The 22,915-nt window shown below is 35.4% G+C and overlaps 1 protein-coding gene and 2 long non-coding RNA genes across 11 annotated transcripts in view; 2 read left to right on the forward strand and 1 right to left on the reverse strand.

Moving 5' to 3' along the window:
• The window catches only part of LOC112661605 (uncharacterized), a 28,104-nt gene extending 23,765 nt beyond the window's left edge, over positions 1–4,339 (reverse strand). For 2 of the 4 annotated variants that reach the window (XR_003137841.3, XR_003137840.3), the window contains exons 1-2: positions 4,288–4,332; positions 929–1,042 (exon numbers count right to left, since the gene is read on the reverse strand). This is a non-coding gene — a long non-coding RNA (uncharacterized LOC112661605). Of the gene's footprint in view, positions 1–928; positions 1,043–4,094; positions 4,235–4,287 lie in introns of those variants that run through there. The other 2 variants (XR_003137843.3, XR_003137844.3) reach the window with 2 other exon arrangements.
• Positions 1–22,915, forward strand: part of ROBO1 (roundabout guidance receptor 1) — a 1,126,854-nt gene that overhangs the window by 647,687 nt on the left and 456,252 nt on the right. The window lies entirely within an intron of this gene.
• LOC112661603 (uncharacterized) lies at positions 7–22,501 on the forward strand. The gene is made up of 5 exons (XR_003137838.3): positions 7–88; positions 12,767–12,927; positions 18,331–18,506; positions 20,608–20,739; positions 22,214–22,501. It is a non-coding gene; the product is annotated as an uncharacterized LOC112661603 (long non-coding RNA).

A 22,915-nucleotide genomic window follows, 5' to 3' on the forward strand; every position in this document is an offset into this window, starting at 1 on the left:
CTGTCTAGATATTAGAATTCTATACAAGGATTACTGTCTCTAATAAAGCCACATTTGGAACTCCAATTCTATGGAAGGACAGCAAAAAGTAAGGAATTTGCATGTTAACCTGTCCACAATTGTAAAAGCCTGTAAGATTGGAAAGTGAGCCAACATATGGATCATTTTTCAGCCTATAAATCTCATCTGTGTTGTCACAAAGAATATGAGAATGAACAGACATTCTTTTTAGTTCTTGGTCATCAAACCAGTTTTTTCTAACTTTATTGTCTTCACCTCTCTGTAGTAACTAACTCTTCTAAGTATACCGAAGGGAACACAGCTAGCCTTTGCTCTTTGGATAGTGTACACATTAATATATCATTCCTTATTAGAGATTTCTAAATGAAAACAGCAAAAATATTTTATTATAAGGGTCTCAAGTAGAACTATGCTTTATTCCACAGGCTAATCAGGATCAAGAATTCAGATCATTTACCTCTTCTAACTGATGGTTACATAATAACATGTGAAATGTAATATTAAGGATTTAGAAGGATATGAGAAAGGAAATGTCTAAAAATGAATTAGTAGTAGATTTCAAGGTAAATTATTGTTTAACAGTACTTTTTCTCACAGACTCCCAGCAATGCTTTTTTATAAAAAAGCAATAAAACATTGAAAACATTCTTTGACTCATGATTAGTATTTAACTAATATATAGCTTAGTGGGTTAATGGTCTTTTGTCTCTAAGACATAATTTTAAACTGACTTGACAAATAGTCAATTTAACTACATAATACTAAAATCACAAGTGGGAATGGGTTAGTTTTCCATAAACAAAGCGCCACATGTCCCACAATTATCAAAGATATTTGTTCAACACTTTCTTAAGTTGTTTTTAATGAACATTTGAATTATTTTACTTGAAACAAAACATGCTTTCACCTTTCAGTGAAAATCTATTCTCCAAATCAACAGCAATTGTTGAAACTGGAAGTCCATGAAGAATACACATGTTCTATTTTGATATGTCCATAAGTTTATACATGAGATGTCTCTCTAAAAATAAACAAATGATTTAGAAATTATCTACTTGCAAGTTTGTTTCACTTTATAGATTTCTTATAAGACTTTGTATTGTATATATATTTATAAATGTGCCCTTATGTCAACTCTTATAGATGAGTTCTACATTATGCCATGCTTTTATTATTGATTGTGTCTCTTCTTATCGATGCCTATTACATCCATATTTCAGTTCTTTAGGGTCAGATTTGTTCATTAAGATCAGCTTTCAGGGGGGATCCCTGGGTGGCTCAGCGGTTTAGCACCTGCCTTCAGCCCAGGGCATGAACCTGGAGTATCAGGATCGAGTCCCACATCGAGCTTTTTGCATGGAGCCTGCTTCTCCCTCTACCTGTATCTCTGCCTCTCTCTCTCTGTGTGTGTCTCTCATGAATAAATAAATAAAATCTTAAAAAAAAAAAAAAAAAAAAACAACTTCCAAAGACCAGTAATGAGAAACTGACCTTCATTTTGGGAATGAAAATGAAATATTTCAATATCTAAATTGTATTTTGTAAAGAAATAAGTGAACAGGGCAATATGAATCCTAAGATTCCTGCCATGCTTGTAATTGCTCTAAGTCTTCTACATCCTATAGTGTCAAATTCAAAATTCATTTGTTTTCCTGCAGAAGGTGTTCATTTCCCATGCTGGCCCTTGTTTTCTGGATTGTCTAGATTCAAACAGATTTACAATACTATTGTTCATTTTTCCTTTAAGGAGAGTCCATTTTATTCACTGATTTCTGTAAGATCTGATCTTTTGTAATTCAGATGGAAAATTTTAATATGACTTTGGTTTGAGACTGTATTACACTCCCGAAATATATGAAGCACCAGACTTACATTTATAAGAAAATTCTTTCTTAGGGTGCCGGAATGGTGCCTTGCTCAAGATGCCTCGAGCGTCTTACTTAGGCTCCGGGCATGATCTTGGGGCCCTGGGATCACTCTCCATCAGACTCCCCAGGGGAGTCTGTCTGACACTCTCCCTTTGCCCTGCCCCGCAGTTGTGCTCTCTCTCTCTCAAATAAATAAATGAATCTTTTAAAAAATTCCTTCTTGCCCAATCTATCTCAGTCTCTCATTCTGAGGAGTAGAATAACCCACCACAATAAGAAAAGAATGACTCCACGGAGAATAGGTAATTTTGAACAAATTCCTCCAATTACTCAACGTATATACATAAAACACAAATATGTAGAAAATATACAAATATCTCAAATTCACTTAATTCAATGAAATTTTAGCTACACATCATACACAACTCTGAAGTTAAGAAGTTGGTGGACTCTTTGGAAGGAAAATATCCAGTACTATGCGTTTGTCCTTACCTAAAATGGGAGGTAGAATTCTTCTGTTGGAATACTAAGGTTACATTTTTTTTTTTAAGGTTACATTTTGAATTATTCTACCCAAGTCTCATAATTAGTTAAATTATGAAGGAGTGCACAATCAAAATGTATATCCATATATTCATATATGATCTTCAGATTATACCTGAATAGCTATCAACCCTACATATCAATTTCTCAGTTGCTGTATCCTTTTACTTTGCATAAAAATTATATTTTCTGTATTCTTTTTTCTTCTTCTTTAGAAATTCAAGGTAAATGAGGCACCTGGCTGGCTCAGTAGGAGGAGCATGTGACTCTTGATTTTGGGGTTGTGAGTTCGAGCCCCACAATGCATGTAGAGATTACATATAAATTTTAAAAATGAATTAAAGAAAAATGAGCTTGCAATATTTTCTTAGATCATCTACTCAATCTAAGACTATATGCCTGTGTGAATCAGAATCAGGCATAAGGCATATATTTAAAGGGAAATTAGGCATATTGTTCAGGTGTGGGAAAATAGCATCTTCCATATTGCTTCTTGGAGTGTTAATTAACATAGCCAAAGTGCAAAAACGAACACAACCTTGACCTAGAATTTCTGATTCTAGGTATTCATCCTGTAGATGCTTTCCACATGTATGCAGAGATGTTTTTGTACGTGAGTGTTCATCACAGCATTTTTCGTGGGTGTAAAAAAAAAAAAAAAAAAAGACTGGAAATGAAATCAAAAAGTATATCTAAGATAAAGGGTTAAAAACTAATTGATTAGGGATCCCTGGGTGGCTCAGTGGTTTAGCGCCTGCCTTCGGCCCAGGGCGTGATCCTGAAGTCCCGGGATCCAGTCTCACATCGGACTCCCTGCATGGAGCCTGCTTCTCCCTCTGTCTGTGTCTTTGCCTCTCTCTCTCTCTCTCTCTCTCTCTGTGCGTCTCATGAATAAATAAATGAAATCTTAAAAAAATAATTAAAAGTGGTAAATACATGAATTAGACCTATACTCTATGTTTAATGCTATGTAGCCATTAAAAAAGATCAAAAAAGATCAGATACATATCTACCTGGAAAAATCAGGGAAAAACTCCAAGATATACTTATAGAAAAAACAGCATGATCTGGGACATTGTTTTAGGATGCTACAATTGTATACAAAATCAAACACACGCATATACATACATATGAATTGAGAGATTGTGGACAAACTATAGAATATCTTTCCCAATTTATTCAGTAGCAATGTCTGTCTTCCAATTGCTCAGAAAAAAAGCCAAAATACAAAGGAAAACAAAGAACCCCAAAACCATAACAAAAAATCTAAATTTTATTTTCATAATTCTCTCCACGTAGATGCCTAACATGCTCTAAAGCAAAAACCTTGAAAACATTTTTTATTCTGTGTGTGTGTGTCTGCCTCTGTCTCTTTCATTCAATGCATTAGCAAATCCGGCTTTACCCTCAGAATACATACATAATCCAACCACTTTCTATTTCCACTACTCTGTCATCTCACACACCATTGTCTCTTTGATTATTAGAATAACTCTCAACTGCTCACCCTGCTATAAAATGTCTTTTCTCTTTTTTAAGGCTTTTTTAAAGTAATCTCCCCACCCAACTTGGGGCTTGAACTCGTGACTCCCAAGATCAAGTGTCACATGCTCTACCGACTGAGCCAGCCAAGCACCCAAATATCTTTCCTGTTAAAGATACCTGTTGAGGGGATCCCTGGGTGGCTCAGCGGTTCAGCGCCTGCCTTTGGTCTGGGGCGTGATCCTGGAGACCCGGGATCGAGTCCCCCGACAGGCTCCCAGCATAGAGTCTGCCTGTGTCTCTGCCTCTCTCTCTCTCTCTCTATCATGAACAAATAAATAAAATCTTAAAAAAAAAAAAAAAAAAAAGATACCTGTTGAGTCCTAGCACTCTAGTTATGGGCAAGACTGAACTCTAGAATTGTATCAGGTTCCAAATGAGAATGTTTGATTATTTGGGCCATTCTCTGTATCAGGGTCAGTTTAGTTTATTCACACAGAAAGCGCTAAGAATAACTCCAAAGACATGCCAAAAATCAGAATCCATGTGTTAAGTATTAAAGGGAGTGCTTAGACATAGAATAAACAAGAAAAAAAGGATCGACCATAAAGTTACATGAATTTTGTATCTCAGGGAATCCATTGCCACTTTAATTTTTTTGTTGTTTTCTTAATTATTTTTATTGTTTTTAAGATTTTGTTTATTTATTCAAGAGAGACACAGAGAGAGAGGCACACAGGCAGAGGGAGAAGCAGGCTCCGGCGGAGGAGCTCCATGCAGACTCGATCCCAGGACCCGGGGATCATGACCTGAGTGGAAGGCAGATGCTCAACCACTGAGCCACCTGGGTGCCCGTGGTTTTTTTTTGTTTTGTTTTGTTTTGTTTTGTTTTTTAACATGTAGCATGTAACAGCAGTTTTCCTAGGGCATGTGAACTTTTTTCTGCCTGCTATGATAACTAATCTCTTTTGGGAGGTAACCATCTAATCAGAAAAATCCATGCAGATACCATTTTTTTAACTAACACTTCACACCACAAGGCAGATGCACCGAGAATCATGCATAACTGTATGCCATAGATGGTGGTTTCAAAGCTGATTTTAGCAATTAAAACCTCATTGAATGGAACCCTATATATTTGAATTTTATATATACAGCCATATCTTCACTGTTATAAATACTTGTTTATTAGTATGTCTCTGTAATATAATGTATATACTATATTCAAGAGAGGGAATATTTTCTTTTAAGACAAGGTTCTGTCTGCTTGGCCTTTCCTGTCTATCCCTTTGCTCAACTAAAAAGAGAGGTTGAGGGACGCCTGGGCGGCTCAGTGGTTGAGCCTCTGCCCTCCACTCAGGTCATGATCCTGGGGTCCTGGGATGGAGCCCCCACCAGGCTCCCGGCTCAGCGGGGAGTCTGCTTCTCCCTCTGCCTCTGCTGCTCCCTCTGTTCATGTTCAGTCTTTTTCAAATAGATAAATAGGGGCTGCCTGGGTGGCTCAGCGGTTGAGCGTCTCCCTTCGGCTCAGGGTGTGATCCCAGGTCCTGGGATTGAGTCCCACATCGGGCCCCCTGTATGGAGCCTGCTTCTCCCTCTGCCTCTCTCTGTGTCTCTCATGAATGAATAAATAAAATCATAAACAAACAAAAAAGAATTTATTTTAAAAAATGAATAAAACCTTTAAAAGAAAAATAAAAAGAAAGGTTGATCATCACACATCATAAAACCTTCGAATGTTATGAATAACACAAAAATTGGAACAATTCTTTGCATACATTGAATTTTTAAAAAATATTTTATTTATTCATTTATGAGAGACACAGAGAGAGAGGCAGAGACATAGGCAGAGGGAGAAGCAGGCTCCATGTGAGGAGCCTGATGCAGGACTCGATCCCAGGACCCTGGGATCATGCCCTGAGCCAAAGGTAGATGCTCAACCACTGAGCCACCCAGGTGTCCCAGTATACATTGATGTTTAACCTTTTTTTTTGAAAACCAGATTAACTCCATGAACTTTCCACGTCCTAGGAAAATATATACAGCCATGTGCGTGCAATATTTTATATGAAGTTTCAGTGACTTACGGACCTTCTAATTATTCAAGATTCTTAGTAGATTCATTTTGAGGGTGTGCGCAGGGCAGAGTTTTCTCAGGCTTTTGTGAAAGCTTAAAAAGAATAAGTGTAAAAGGGAAGGGATCTAACATCTTGCCTAATACGTAAAATATGGCAGGTTGTCTAGATTCAAACTCCTCTTTTTCTAGTTCCAAGGCCCAGGCTGTTCTGATTACACATATGCTAGGTGAATGTAATTATAAACGCACAGAATTAGTATTAGACATATATCTCCAGTTTATTTCTACAATCAAAGCAAAAATTCAAATTTTGCATTTTGCTACTAATTTTTTAATTATATATTTTTTCCAAACAAAAAGATTCTAGAAACAAAATATATCATTTTACTAATATAGCATTTCCTCCATTAAGTTAGGATGCCTTCCTCCCAAAAAAATAGTATTTGAAGAACTGTGAATAAATTTTGAAGCAACTTTGTTGTCTTAGAAAAATCTTTATTTTAGAGTCTAATTAAAGAGTAAATTATTGTAAAATTGGTCTCTGTTGGAGTATGCAAAACAAAAATATATTGTTATATATAATTATTACATGAAATATATATTATGTGGAAATTTTTTAAAGATTTGGGAGTTGTCTTATGTTGGCAATAATACAGAGCGTCTTTAGGAGTAAAAGAAATCCTGTATCGTACAAAATATTAGTGAATAGATAAATGTGTTAGTTATCTATTACTGTACAACAAATCATCCCCAAACTTAACTACTGTATTTTTTTTCCTTTTTTATATTTTATGTTTTCAAGTTTTTATTTAAACTCCAATTATTTTACAAGAGTTTATTAGTAACATTAGTTTCAGGTGTAGAATTAATGAGTCGACACTACCATGCAACAGCTGGTACTCATCACAAGTATCTTCCTTAATCCCCATTGCCTATTTAACCCATTCCCCCTCACTCTCCCTCCTGGTAGCCATCAGTTCGTTCTCCATAGTTAAGAGTCTAAAACTTAGCTGCTTTATTTTTATTTTTTTTAAGATTTTATTTATTTGGGCAGCCCGAGTAGCTCAGTGGTTTAGCACTGCCTTCAGCCCAGGGCCTGATCCTAGAGACCAGGGATCGAGTCCCACATCGGACTCTGCATGGAGCCTGCTTCTCCCTCTACCTGTGTCTCTGCCTCTCTCTCTCTCTCTCTCTCTCTCTCTTTCTCTCTCTTTCTTTCTCTCTCTCTCTCTTTCTCTCATATAAATAAATAAAGTATTTTAAAAAATTTATTTATTTGAGAGCGAGAGAGCACAAGCAGAGGGAAGAGGGAGTCTGCTTCTCCCTGCCAAGCAAGGAGCGCATTATGGGACTGGGATCATGACCTGAGCCAAAGACAGACACCTAACCAGCAAAGCCACCCAGGCGGCCCAGCTTAGCAGCTTTAAACAACAACTATTTATTTCTTGCACAGTTTCTGAAGATAAGGAATTCAGGAGCAATTTAGCAGCATGGCTCTGGCTCAGGGTTTCACATGAGGTTGCAATCAAGATGTCATTGGGGGCTTCAGTCACCTGACAACTTGACTAGGGCTAGAGGTTTGTCTTCCAGGATGGCTCACTCACATGGCCATTCCTGGAAGCCTCAGTTCCTTGTCACATGAACACTCCATAAAACTGCTTGAATATGTTTTTGACATGGCAGCTAGCTTCTCCAGAATGTGTAATCCAAGAAATATAGAGCAAGAAGAAAGCTACAATGTCTTTTAAGCTCGCTGATCTCTGAAGTCACATACCATCACCTCCTCTGTATTCTATTTGTAACCAAGATATAACCAATCCAGCTCAAGCTCAAAGAGAAGAATATTAAACAGCACCTCTCAAAGGGAAGAGTATCAAAATATTTACCCACATATTTGTAAATTATCACAACACATATAAAACAGATGACATTGAAATTTTTGCATTTTGAACTTTAAAATGTTAATGACTGTGAGTTCTGTGAAGTTGGAGGTAGTATTTATGATCATTCTCCATTGAATACCTCAGTGTATCACAGAATGACTTATTTACGGTGGGGACTTCATATTTGTTGATTGATTGAATGAATCAATGAAGCATGTTGATCTATGATTCCTCATCCAAAAAACAGTCATTTGGAAATACCTCTCCGCTATGTTCATTTCTTCATATTTGCTAAGTCTGGAGTTCCTCCCCTGCCACCACCAAAATCAGACCCATAGTTTAACAAATTTTGAGATAAACATTTTTTAAAAGATATTATTGTTTAAAACGAAGTATTTTTCATAATGTTGATAAACAATAAAAGCTGATTATTCTTGAGCATTTAAAGTAATAATTTTGGCAGTATCAATATTTTTTAATTTTCTCTAGAAGATGTAGCTTAATAATTCAAATTCACCGACTTTTAATTTGAACTGTCACATGCAATGAAGAAGATGAGACCTGGAGGTTCTTTTCTGTTTGCATATCAAAGAATGTCCATGGAGTACTAATGATTTGCAGGATAATTAATCTTTCTGACTTTTACTCCCACCACTGTGCTGAAATTGCTCTTGCTAATGCACCATTGACCTTCTCACTGACAAATTCATTAGACATTCTTCCATCTTCTTTACCTTATTTGAACTTTATATTAAATTTGCAATTTCTTTCTTACTCCATCCTTCTTAAAGTAACCTGTATCAGCCATAAAGTGTTGGATTATGCTGCAGTAATAAACACCGCCATATCTGTAGTTTCTAACAAGGTTGTTTATTCCTCACTTACATAAGCCTGGTTCTTCTCTACATCATTACACTTCAGGCCCCAAGCTGATGGAGAACCTCTGATGTCAGTCATTATGGCAGGAGAAGAGGAGAATTTAGCGACACACATCCTGCCCTTAAAGCTACAGCCTAGAAGTGACCCATCTCACTTCTATTTATATTTATTAGCCAAAGCAAATCAGATAGTGAAGCCTCATTTCAGGGAAGTATGCTTAGTGCCCTAGAATTCTTCTAGCTGTCCTCCTTTCACTCAGATTCTTCTCTGCTTTCTTTTTTTCTATTCAATCTTAAATCCAGTGGATGCTAGGCCTTCATTGTATATAGGATTCATCCAGGGAGCTGATTGAAAATGTACCTGCCATTCCCTGTTTCAGTTTGTGTTCTGTATTTTATTTGGAGGCACTTTCTTTATTTTTTTTTCTAATATTTTATTTATTTATTTGACAGAGAGAGAGCGCGAATGCTTGTGCATGTGTACAAGCTGGGGGAGTGGCAGACAGAGGGTGTGGGAGAAGCAGGCTCCCCGCTGAGCATAGAGCCTGATACACATAGGGCTCCATCCCAGGACTCTGAGATTATGACCTGAGCCAAAAGCAGAAGCTTAACGACTGAGCCACACTGGTGCTCCATTGGAGGAACTTTCAGTTTAAAAAAAAGTCACCCAAAATAGAACCATGGATGTCATCCTTGAGAGTAGCATACTAAGGGCCTAATAATAGGAGTATCTGCCCTGTGGACAGGCAATAAGGGGTTATACACTATAGAAAAAATTTAAATGATGATAAGACTGATTTAAATGTAGTCTCTTTTTTATATTCATGTACTATCAATTCTAAACAATGTTAGTGATAAAATACTTCCCCTTAAAAAGTATCTTATGGGGGCGGGGGGCACTGGGGTGGCTCAGAAGTTGAGCGTCTGCTTTTGGCTCAGGTTGTGATCCCTGGGTCATGGGATGAAGTTCCACATCAAGCTCCCCGTGGGGAGCCTGCTTCTCCCTCTGCCTGTGTCTCTGCTTCTCTCTCTGTGTCTCTCATGAATAGATAAATAAAATATTTTTAAAAAAAAGAGTTGCTGGAAGTGTCATCATGCTGGGAGTTGGTGTGCAGGCACTGAACCGCTAAGCCACCCAGGGATCCCCTCAACAGGTATCTTTAACAGGAAAGATATTTGGGTGCTTGGCTGGCTCAGTCGGTAGAGCATGTGACACTTGATCTTGGGAGTCACGAGTTCAAGCCCCAAGTTGGGCGGGGAGATTACTTTAAAAAAGCCTTAAAAAAGAGAAAAGACATTTTATAGCAGGGTGAGCAGTTGAGAGTTATTCTAATAATCAAAGAGACAATGGTGTGTGAGATGACAGAGTAGTGGAAATAGAAAGTGGTTGGATTATGTATGTATTCTGAGGGTAAAGCCGGATTTGCTAATGCATTGAATGAAAGAGACAGAGGCAGACACACACACACAGAATAAAAAATGTTTTCAAGGTTTTTGTTTTAGAGCATGTTAGGCATCTAAGTGGAGAGAATTATGAAAATGAAATTTAGATTTTTTGTTATGGTTTTGGGGTTCTTTGTTTTCCTTTGTATTTTGGCTTTTTTTCTGAGCAATTGGAAGACAGACATTGCTACTGAATAAATTGGGAAAGATATTCTATAGTTTGTCCACAATCTCTCAATTCATATGTATGTATATGCGTGTGTTTGATTTTGTATACAATTGTAGCATCCTAAAACAATGTCCCAGATCATGCTGTTTTTTCTATAAGTGTATCTTGGAGTTTTTCCCTAATTTTTCCAGGTAGATATGTATCTGATCTTTTTTGATCTTTTTTAATGGCTACATAGCATTAAACATAGAGTATAGGTCTAATTCATGTATTTACCACTTTTAATTATTTTTTTAAGATTTCATTTATTTATTCATGAGACGCACAGAGAGAGAGAGAGAGAGAGGCAAAGACACAGACAGAGGGAGAAGCAGGCTCCATGCAGGGAGTCCGATGTGAGACTGGATCCCGGGACTTCAGGATCACTCCCTGGGCCGAAGGCAGGCGCTAAACCACTGAGCCACCCAGGGATCCCTAATCAATTAGTTTTTAACCCTTTATCTTAGATATACTTTTTGATTTCATTTCCAGTCTTTTTTTTTTTTTTTTACACCCACGAAAAATGCTGTGATGAACACTCACGTACAAACATCTCTGCATACATGTGGAAAGCATCTGCAGGATGAATACCTAGAATCAGAAATTCTAGGTCAAGGTTGTGTTCGTTTTTGCACTTTGGCTATGTTAATTAACACTCCAAGAAGCAATATGGAAGATGCTATTTTCCCACACCTGAACAATATGCGTAATTTCCCTTTAAATATATGCCTTATGCCTGATTCTGATTCACACAGGCATATAGTCTTAGATTGAGTAGATGATCTAAGAAAATATTGCAAGCTCATTTTTCTTTAATTCATTTTTAAAATTTAATTATTTATGTAATCTCTACATCCAATGTGGGGTTCGAACTCAAAACCCCAAAATCAAGAGTCACATGCTCCTCCTACTGAGCCAGCCAGGTGCCTCATTTACCTTGAATTTCTAAAGAAGAAGAAAAAAGAATACAGAAAATATAATTTTTATGCAAAGTAAAAGGATACAGCAACTGAGAAATTGACATGTAGGGTTGATAGCTATTCAGGTATAATCTGAAGATCATATATGAATATATGGATATACATTTTGATTGTGCACTCTTTCATAATTTAACTAATTATGAGACTTGGGTAGAATAACTCAAAATGTAACCTTAGTATTCCAACAGAAGAATTATACCTCCCATTTTAGGTAAGGACAAACGCATAGTACTGGACATTTTCCTTCCAAAGAGTCCACCAACTTCTTAACTTCAGAGTTGTGTATGATGTGTAGCTAAAATTTCATTGAATTAAAGTGATTTTGAGATATTTGAGATATTTGTATATTTTCTACATATTTGTGTTTTATGTATATATGTTGGGTAATTGGAAGAATTTGTTCAAAATTACCTATTCTCCGTGGAGTCATTCTTTTCTTATTGTGGTGGGTTATTCTACTCCTCACAATGAGAGACTGAGATAGATTGGGCAAGAAGGAGTTTTTTAAAAGATTCATTTATTTATTTGAGAGAGAGAGAGCACAACTGCGGGGCAGGGCAAAGGGAGAGTGTCAGACAGACTCCCCATTGGGTGGCAGAGACGGGAGAAATATGTAGATTCTTACATATGTCTGAAGGAATTGTTTATTTTTTGTTTTGAATGGGGGGAATAAGAATGAGATTAGAGTCAAAGATAATTTCGGAAGTTTCTGACCTCAGCATCAAAAAGAATAGATTGCTCTTTACTGAGACAGGGAATATTCAGAACAGTAGGTTTCTTGCGGAATGGAATTCAAAGTTTTGGTTTTATTGGATATTGAAGTTTTAGAGAAATTTAGAAAGTTGATTGTTTGGATGTGGAAGGCAGTAACAGTGGCAGAAATCAGTATCAGTGCCTATCTAGCATAATTAAAATCCATAGTGAATAATTCTTTAATATCCTATTCCTCAACATGACAAAATTATTTTAAGTCGTAATCATGAAAATCAGTAATTATCATTATTTTGATTCATTCTTTAGCTGTAAAATGAAAGCTAATAATTAAAAAGAATTTCAAATATAATATGTTAATAAAATTGAGTAAAATATTTCATGTATAAACTAATATTTACTCTTATGAAACAAATACACTTTACAGTTCACTCTTTAGCAGTTTTAAATTTTATTATTAACTAATTTATTTATTTTAAAGACTTGGGTTTTTTTTTATTCTTTAAAGATTTTATTTATTTATTCATAAGTAGGTTACTATTATATATTTATTTTGCCCAAAACTCCACCAATGCCTTCTCAGCTCATTCTCCTTATGAGACTGGCAGGACGCTTATCTGACCTCTGTCTTTTTGAACTCTTCTGCTATTATTCTTTTCTTCATTCACTCAGGTTGAGTTACACTGAAATTTCTAATGGTCCTCAAACATTCCAGAAGTATTCCCACCTGAGAGCCTCAGAACTTGCAGATGTCTTTGCCCAGAATGCTCTTCCAACCGACTTGCCTGGTGTGTTCCCTCAAGTTCGTCAGGTCTAGGCTGAAGACTATTTAAGTGAGATCTAATTAAACTACTTCTCTATTTTTTCTATATTCCTTATCACCATGTAATACCATAGTAATACCCTATATATTGTTATATTTGTTTATTTTGTCTCCCATACTAAAATTTGAGCTTCATGAAGGTAGTAATTATTGTCTGTTTTGTTTACTTGCCTACTTCCCAGACCTGAGTATCATCTGGTACATAGTAGACCCTAACTTAAACGTATGTTCAGTGACTGTATGAATGTAATGGAGATGTTACAGCAATATTTTATCCAGAATATAATGGGAGAATAACCTACAGACCATTTCTTAAAAAGAGAGTTCTTAATCTCTCAGAAATTTAAACATAGCATAAAATTGGTTACTAAAACCATGTGTTATTCTTACTGTAAAAGGCAAATAGGAAGATAAAATATGTGAGAAACCAGAAATAAAATTAACTATAAATCAGAATCTCAAAATACCCTCTTTTAGACAAATGGCACTGGGACTATGGCTGGCAAGAAGACTCCTAATAACAGGAACCATTATTTGAGTGTTTACAATGGAATGTCATGGTGTTTCATTCAACCATCCCAAGAGCCATGTGAAGTAGATATTATAATCAACAGCTCCATTTTACAGTTAGAGAAATAAAGGCACAGAAATATTAGGCTCAAAATCATAGAGATAATGAATGGCAGAACCAAAATTTGAACTAAGATATGTGGTATTCCAAAGCCTACATTTTTAACTTCTAATTCATATTGTAATTTGTTGACCAAAAATTATGTTAAAATACTACCTCACTCCTTACACACACACAAAGTTAATATTTAAAACAATGAAAGTAGGAGAAGAATATTTAGAATAATATCTTTAAAAATATTTAAGATATAAAGGGCTTTCTAATTATTTTTAAAAGGCCTTTGTAATTATATGTTAGCCAAACATAATATAGAAAGAAAGAAAGAAAGAAAGAAAGAAAGAAAGAAAGAAAGAAAGAAAGAGTTAAAAGGAATAACTGCCAGATACATTGCAATCAGTTATTTTCCCTAATATATAGGGAATTCAATTGATTAATAAAAGGATGTACAATGCCAAGAGAAAAAAAGACAAAAGATTGGAACAGAAAATTCATGAATAAGAAATAGCATTGTCTGATAATTGCACACTAATATCACTCATCTTTATTTGCAACAAAGGAAATGCAAATAAAAAAGTAATGAATACAGTTATCTTCTAGATTGGCGAATACTGTGATGGTTTAAAGCATGAATCTTATTGAGAATGTCATGACTTTTAGTGAGAAAATGAATCAGAAATATTCTTTAGGTGCATAGACTGATAATGGTTACCAACTTTTAAAAACTGTGTTCCCTTTGATTAAACAAATTTCATTTCTAACTTTTAATCTCAACAAGATAGTAACTCAGTGCAAAAGTACTCTACAGCATTGTTCACTGAAGTTTTTTATAATCGTGACAAATTGGAAATGAACTGCATTTCCATGAGTGAAAATCTAGTTAAATACGTATTACACGTTTGGTTCCTGACCACCACAATAAAGCAAGTATTACAATGAAACAAACTAAATGAATTTTTGGTTTCCCAATGCATATTAAAGTTTTTTTTACATAATAGTGTAGTCTATTAAATATGCAATAGCATTGTCTAAAAAATGCACATACTTCAATTAAAAATACTTTATTGCTAAAAATGCTAAGGATCATCTGAGCTCTCAGTGAGTTGATCCTTTTGCTGATGCAGGGTCTTGCCCGGATGTTGATGCCTACTGACTGAACAGGGTGGAGGGTGCTGAAGGGCGAAGGTAGCTGTGGAAATTTCTTAAAATAAGATGGTAGTGAAGTTTACTGCATGGATGGACTCTTCTTTCCATAAATGATTCTCTGTAACATGCAAGGCTGTTTGATAGCATTTTACTCACAGTAGAATTTCTTTCAATCCTCTCACACCCTGCCACTGCTTTACCAACTAAGTTTGTGTAATATTCTAAATCCTTTGTTCTTATTTCAACAGTCTTTGCAGCTTTTTCTCCAAATTTTGTTCATCCAGAAAAAGCAGCTCCTCATTCATTAAAATTTTATCATGAGATTTTAGTAACTCAGTCACATTTAGACTCCACTTCCTACTCTAGTTCTGCTGTTTCCACCACATCTGCAGTCATTTCCTCCACTGAGCTCTTGAACCCCTCAAAGTCATACATGAGGGTAGGAATCAACTTCTTCCACACTCTTGTTCATAATGACATTTTCACCTCTTCCAATGAATCATGAATGTTATTAGTGGCATCTAGAATGGTGAATCCTTTCCAGAAGATTTTGAGTTGACTTTCTCCAGATCCATCAGAGGAATCACGATCCATGGCAGCTATCACCTTACCAAATGTTTTTCTTAAATAAGATTTGAAAGTTGATGGGACACCTGAGTGGCTCAGTGGTCGAGTGTCTGCCTTCGGCTCAGAGGGTGATCTTGGGTCTGGGAATGGAGTCCCACTTCGGGCTCCCTGTGGAGGTCCTGCTTCTTCCTCCACCTATGTCTCTGCCTGTCTCTGTGTGTCTCTCATGAATAAATAAAATCTTTAAGATAAAACAAAACAAAAAGACCTGAAAGTTGAAATTACTTCTCGATCCATGGGCTACAGTTGGGTCATGTTAACAGCCATGAAAACAGCATTCATCTGATTGTCCATCTCTATCAGGGCTCTTGGATGACCATTGGCAATGAGCAGTCATGTTTTGGAAGAAACAATTTTTTTTCTGAGTAGTAGGTCTCAACAGTGAGCTTCAAATACTCAGTAAACCATGTGGTAAACAGATGTACTTTCATCCAAGTTTTCTCGTTGCATTTACAACAACAAAAGGCAGAGTGCATGTAGCATCATTTTTAAAGGCCCTGGGATTTTTGGAGCTTCAACCTAAAGTCACCAGCTGCATTAGTCCCTTAACAAGAGGGTTGGCCTGTCCTTTGAAGCTTTGAAGCCAGACATTGACTTCTTCTCTCAAGCTATGAAAGTCCTAGATGGCACCTTCTTCCAGTGGAAGGCTATTTTATCTACATTGAAAATCTGGTGTTTAGTGTAGCCTCCTGCATTCATGATCTTCACTAGATCTTCCAGATAACTTGCTGCAGCTTCTACATCAGCACTTGCTGCTCCACCTGGCACTTTTATGTTGTGGATATTGCTTCTTTACTTAAATCTTATGAACCATTTCTGCTAGCTTCACACTTTCCTTCTGCAGTCCCCTCAGCTCTCTCAGCCTTCACAGCATTGACGAGAGTTAGGGCCTTGCTCTGGATTAGGCTTTAAGAGATGTTTATGATTTTAGGGTAGTTTAAGCCTGGTTTGATCTTCTATCCAGACCATTAAAACTTTCTCCATATGAGCAATAAGGCTGTTTTACTCTCTTATGATTTTTGAGTTCACTGGAATAGGACTATTAATTTCCGTCAAGAACTTTTGCTTTGCATTCACAATTTGGCTAACAGGCACAAGAGGCCTAGCTATCAGCCTATCTCGTTTTTTTGACATGCCTTCTAAAGCTTAGTCATTTAGGAATGTATGACTTCCCCTTTCACTTGAACACTTAAAGGCCACTACGAAGTAATTAATTGGCCTAATTTCAAAATTGTTGTATCTCAGGAAGTAGGGAAGCCTGAGGAGAGAGAGAGAAAGAGAAAGAGATGGGTAAACAGTGATCAGTGGAGCAATCAGAACACATACCATCATTTATTAAACATGACATTTTATTTTGTCATAGTTTGTGGCACCCCAAAACAATTATGGTAATAACACCATAGATCACTGATTACAGAACACCATAACAAATATAATAATATAAATTTTTGAAATATTGTGAAAACTACCCAAATATGACAGAGACACTAAGTGAGCAAATACTGTTGGAAAAATGATACCAATAGACTTCCTCAACTCAGGGTTGCCACAAATGTTCAATTTGTTGAAAATCACAGTTATCTATAAAGTAAAATAAAGAAAAATGCAATAAAACAAGATATGCCTATAATGGTATATCAATAAAATTGTTTAGTCAGCTATTTAAAAAGATGGCATACATTTTTATTCATTTAACTTGCGAAGTATAATATTTTTTTTAAGATTTTATTTATTTATTCATGAGAGATACAGAGAGAGAAAGAGGCAGAGACACAGGCAGAGGAAGAAGCAGGCTCCATGCCGGGAGCCCGATGTGGGACTTGATCCCCATCCTGGGTCTTCAGGATCACGCCCTGGGCCGAAGGCAGGCACCAAACCACCAAGCCACCCAGGGATCCCCAGTATCATATTTGTTTAAAGAGAAAATTAGTGATATGTAGCTGTTCATCTCATGTTAACAGTGGCAATCACTGGGTTTAGGAATTTTCAGTGACAACTGAATTTTGTCTCTATTGATTGAATTTTCTATGTGAAAAAGCAAGCATTGAGTATATATTTCAGTCATGTGGAATTTAAGAAACAAAACAAGTGGACAAAAAAAAGAGACAAAAAGAAACAGACTCTTATAAACAAAACAAACTCATGGTTGCCAGAGGGGAGGTGGGTAGGGGGATAGCATGGGTGAAACAGATAAAGGGGATTAAGAGGTACCTATTTCCAGTTAAAAAATAAATAAGTCACCAAGATAAAAAATATAGCATAGGAAATACAGTTAATAAGATTGTAATGATGTTTGGCAACAGATGATGACTACATTTATCATGGTGAGCACTGGGAGATGTATAGAATTGTTGAATCATCATGTTACATTGTAAACCTGAAACTGATATAATACTGCATGTTAATTATACTTCAATTAAAAGTTATTAATTAAAAAGGAAAGAAAGAAAGAAAGAAAGAAAGAAAGAAGAAAGAAAGAAAGAAAGAAAGAAAGAAAGAAAGAAAGAAAGAAAAAGAAAAAAAGAAAGAAGGAAAAAACAAAAAAAAATGTAAATTTTGAAAGGGAATTTAGATGAGGTTTAGATTTCTTCATCAGGATATATGTTCTTTCCTGCTAAGTGGTAATTAATACATTTTTGCCTTTTATAAAAGAAATTAAGTATGTTAAAAATTAAATCAACTTCACTGAAAGTGAAGGATAAATATTTTCCTAAAATCTTATTTTCGCAAATAAATGAGTCCTACTACAGTTCATATCCAATTATATACTTAAATTCTTTCATTCTGATTTTTCTCAATTTTGCCAATTTGACTTCTCAATTGTGTTCCCCTTAGGTTTACTAAACAAGTAAAATATGTAATTGCAAAAATATACCACACACATATCAATCTAAGGGATTCACAGAGTTTTGTATTATAGCATTCTTAAAAATAAGAAGCCTATAGTATGATTAGTTTTCATTAACAATTGGTCATTAATAATTATAAGCCAAATAACTTTTCTCTACAAAGGAATGAAGATAAATTTACAACCACTAAATATCCAGACTTGCTCAGAATATTGAGTCTTCTGCTGATGGCAAAAGAAAGATCCTTTGTTTTTAAGTAAATCAAGTTAATTGGAGTTAAAGGCATGCATCTTACTTCTGTGACCCTCTTCACAAGTGCTCACTGTGTTTACTTCAAAGGTAATTAAACCTAACAATCCAGAATATACAATGGAACCTTGTATTATTTTTACAGCATTGATAAGAATTTGTATATTTTGAAAAAACGTGAACTCAAAGAACTACAATTTAACTTCTATATGGCTTATTAGATAAAATAAGTTTTAAGTCATTCTACATTCAGGTATTTTCTCTGACCAAAGTTAGAGTCCAATGTGGCCTTAAGATAGTAGATTAAATTCCATATAATTTTTATGAGAAAATTTAATTCTTACCAATTTAACAAGAGAGTGGATGCTTATAATGAATAATTCTAAATCAATTTAGAAGTCATTCTGTTATACATGGATCACATGGCAGATATTATAGCGACAGAGCGCTTTCTCATATCATATAACTGGCAGAATTAAAGTCTTGCCCCATGAGAAAGAGACCAAATTTAGTGTGAAATTGAACACAACAGTCATGAACACTAGTTGAGTTTAGTATTGTGATGCTATTGTTTGCCATGACAGAAGGCGACAGAAAGAATCTTTTTCGTCTCTAAAATCGTTGAACTCCCACCAACAATCACAGTAAATAAGTTTTAAACATATGTAAATGGGGATCCCCTTGGTACCAGGAAATCACAAAAATGTCCACTTAATTAACAAGTCTTTAGAAAGACTTGTTTCAGCAGTATTTCAACACTTCATAAACACTGTTATCAATACTGTCTGGGGTGGATTAAAATGAGTTGGGTTACTCAAACTCTCTTTATTACACTTTGTTTTTCTCCAACAAAATATATAGTTTTTCATCAAAATTACCCCGTTTTTTTTATCAGTAGTCACTCAAATTTGAAAAACCAACAGCCTACTTTAGTATCATTTCCACATGATCCTTACAGAAAAGAAACAAAAGAAGGAAGGGAAGATGGGAGGAGGAAGAAGGAAGGAAAGGAAGGAGGAAGACAAGACAGTGGCAGAATGGAAGGAGAGAAAGAAAGAATAGGCTGAAATAAACTGTGTCACTTAATTTGAGAGAAAGAAGAATTAGTTAGGATTATTATATTTTAATAATCTCATTATGAAAGGTTTGGAAACCTATAAAATTTAGGTATTTTAATAATTTTGACGTAATTCACAGGAAATAAGCTAGAAATTGCACTGTTTATATTTAATCAATGAATTTTAGATTTATAATAATACATTAGAATTTCTAAAATGAAAGTCTTATGCTTAAAATTAAGAGCTACTATCTTTTTTAAACTAGAATGTGTTCACAAAGAATTGTGTCCCTGACTGACTTCTCACACAGACAAAAGCCTAGAATTCCTTCTATGCTTTATTATGCATCAACCCCTCTAGTCCTCAAAATGATTAACTATATTCTTCAGTGAACATTAATACTTACCAAAGAAATATGATTTTAAAAAATAATGTCTATTAATCTTATTAACAATTACAGAGGTGTTTTTAAGATTTTATTTATTTATGAGAGACACAGAGAGAGGCAGAGACATAGGCAGAGACACAAGCCTAGGAAAAAGTAGGCTTCCCACCCAGGGAGTCCGATGGGAGAATGGATCCCAGAATCCTGGGATGAGGCCCTGAGTGGAAGGCAGACACTCAACCACTGAGCCACCCAGGCATCCCTACAGAGATTAGTTTACGATTTATTTATTTATTCATGAGAGACACAGACTGAGACAGAGAGAGAGGCAGAGACACAGGCAGAGGGAGAAGCAGGCCTCTGGCAGGGAGCTTGATGCAGACTAGAACCAGGATCCTGGGATCATGACATGAGCTGGAAGCAGGTGCCCAACTGCTGAGCCACCCAAGAGTCCCCAGAGATTAGTAAAAGGTAGACATCAAACTGGTAATTTTAGTCAATTACTCTGCACATTCCGTTTGAAATTTTTACAAATCTATAGGAAATGTGATCCAACACTAGTTCCTAAAATGTTCCTATGACTAGTAGAGAAAGAGGAACAGCCTCCTGGAGGAGTCTCTTCAATGTTCATGATTATGAGAGATAGTTAATCGTTGCCTTAGGATTCATTCTTAAGTATGTTTTGATATACATGGGTAGATTTTTTTTTTAATTTGCTTCTTTCTATTTACAAACATGTATTGATAAGGAGAGAGAAAAGCCTGTTTCTGTGGAAATGAGGATTCCATCTCTTGGTTTTCCCTTGTGCGGAAGAAAATGTCCCTGCATTTCCTGATGATCCCCCTCTAGTGGAGAGCCGGCAGTCTGCATATAAAGCCTGGTGAGGACACTTGATATCAGCAGCCTCTGCAGTAGCTTATGTTTCTGAAGCATTCTTATGAAAAATGTAATATGCCCTGTAGAGATTTGTCCAGCTTTTCATAGATCAGTTAAATCTATTTCTTGCATTATAGCAGAAATGTAAAATATGCGCCCTAGAAATAATCAGCTGATGTTCATATAATTGCACATTCATGATGCACATGTTTAATTTTTAAAACAGACATGAGTTTCTAAATATATAATTTAATCTTCACTTTTGCTTTTCCATGCAAGTTATAAAAAGACTATTAAAATTGCTGAAACTCTGCAAAGAGCTATTATCAAGCCCCTACTTGAAAGATCTAAATTAATACATTTCAAGTTTATCCATTATGTTGATGGGGTAAGCCATAATCGTAAATCTGTGTTTTTATTAGTGTATGTCTTTTATCAATTTATTTGAGTTCTTGCCTTTCATGTAAAAATGAATTTGATAATATTTATTCCTTGTGTCCATGTATAGAGTGTTCTTGTTCTGAGAATTGCTTATCCCTTGCTATAGGAGCTCCTGTTAGATTGAGAAGAGACAAGGGTCCTGTTCAGGAATTTCCGCAGCCACATCACTTCACAGAGTATTTGAAAAATTAAGCAAATAGCGTCATTAAATTTCACTATTATGGTCCAAATGACAAATTAACTTTCAGGCAATTTGATGCTTTTTTAGAGGAGTTTAATTTTCTCAGCAGTATGCATTAAGGAAAAAAATTCCAAGAAGACTTGAGTTGAATAAAAATTGCATCTTGCGGAATTGCCATGTGGTTACCACCCAATCCGTTAGGCACATTAGTATTACTACCTTTGTTACTAGAAAGCATTTGAAGGATTTCTTTGGGCATAAAATCATTGTCTTCAGATCTAGCTAAAATTCCACATAATAACTTAGACAAGAGAAAATCCACTTGTTCAGTATGTAATTGTGAGCCAGTAAAGGGCTGCAAGGGTACCATATTGATTTTTGAACTTCCAGTGTCCAGCACATTACCTGGCTGATAATATGCTCTTACCAGACATTTGTATAATGAATATATTAACTAATGAACACAGAAGTTATAGAAGTTTTCTTCTTCTTCACCTTAGTTAAAATTAGAGACATGCCCTTGGTTACATACTGGATTCACTATTAATTAATCAAATGGCTGAAACTGAGAGTAATCAAGTTATTCCCTGAGGCCATAAGATATGAATTTTTATCTTTATGCATAGTCCTTGGCATTTGGCTAAGCATAGTTTCTCTTGTCTTCTTCCAGATGATAAAAATCGTCACATCTTCCTACTTGCTAGTCACAAAATCAGAATTGTTATCATTCTCTGAATCAGAAAAAAGAAGTTATTCAGTGTTTTAGTGCTGTTTACAGAAAATCTCTTGTCTGCTTCATTCCTGTCTTATGTATTGTGATCTCATATCCTTGTTCTCTCACTTTGATTCTACTTAGGAATCTTGCCTGAAAAATTTTCGATTGCTTCTACACTGCCAAACCTTGCCCATCAGTCCTTTAAACTGAATCTTGGATCAGATCTCCTTCATGAAACCACGTGAGGCTAAAACTTAACTATACCCAAACAACATAAATTAAATCAGCATGACTCATCATGTTCCAATCATGTATATTAGTGTTTCTATATTCTGTGGATTAAGATACCTTACAAAGACCGTATCAGAGCAAATACTTTCAATAGAATTGTTCAGAATCACCAAAGTTAAAGAAATAAAGTTTAATTCTAAGCCCTCAAATTATATCAATGATTTAAGTGCTCCCTTTGTTTACATACACAACTAATAGGATGTTGAATTTGGAAGGTTTTATTAAATTACTAGTGTTTATGCTTTTGTTAAACTATACTATTGAAAAACTTTCCAAGGGTGTATTTCTAAAATTGTGTCTCTATGTCTATACAAAGAAGTATAGCTTCAAATAATATTCCTAAATAGAGATGAAAAATATTGGCAACCAATACTATTTGCTATCAATATATTAATATTCATTATATTAAAGATATAATTTTAAATTAAATTTAAATTCACTTACAGTTAGTGTCCACTACTATTTCTCTTATGAGAAAATAAGGAATATTGTCCATTTCCTATCTCATCATAGCAGGATTGCAGGTGTTTTAGATCTTACTAATCAAAATCT

This window comes from Canis lupus, chromosome 31 (assembly GCF_003254725.2).
Source record: "Canis lupus dingo isolate Sandy chromosome 31, ASM325472v2, whole genome shotgun sequence".
NCBI classification, from domain to species: Eukaryota; Metazoa; Chordata; class Mammalia; order Carnivora; family Canidae; genus Canis; species Canis lupus.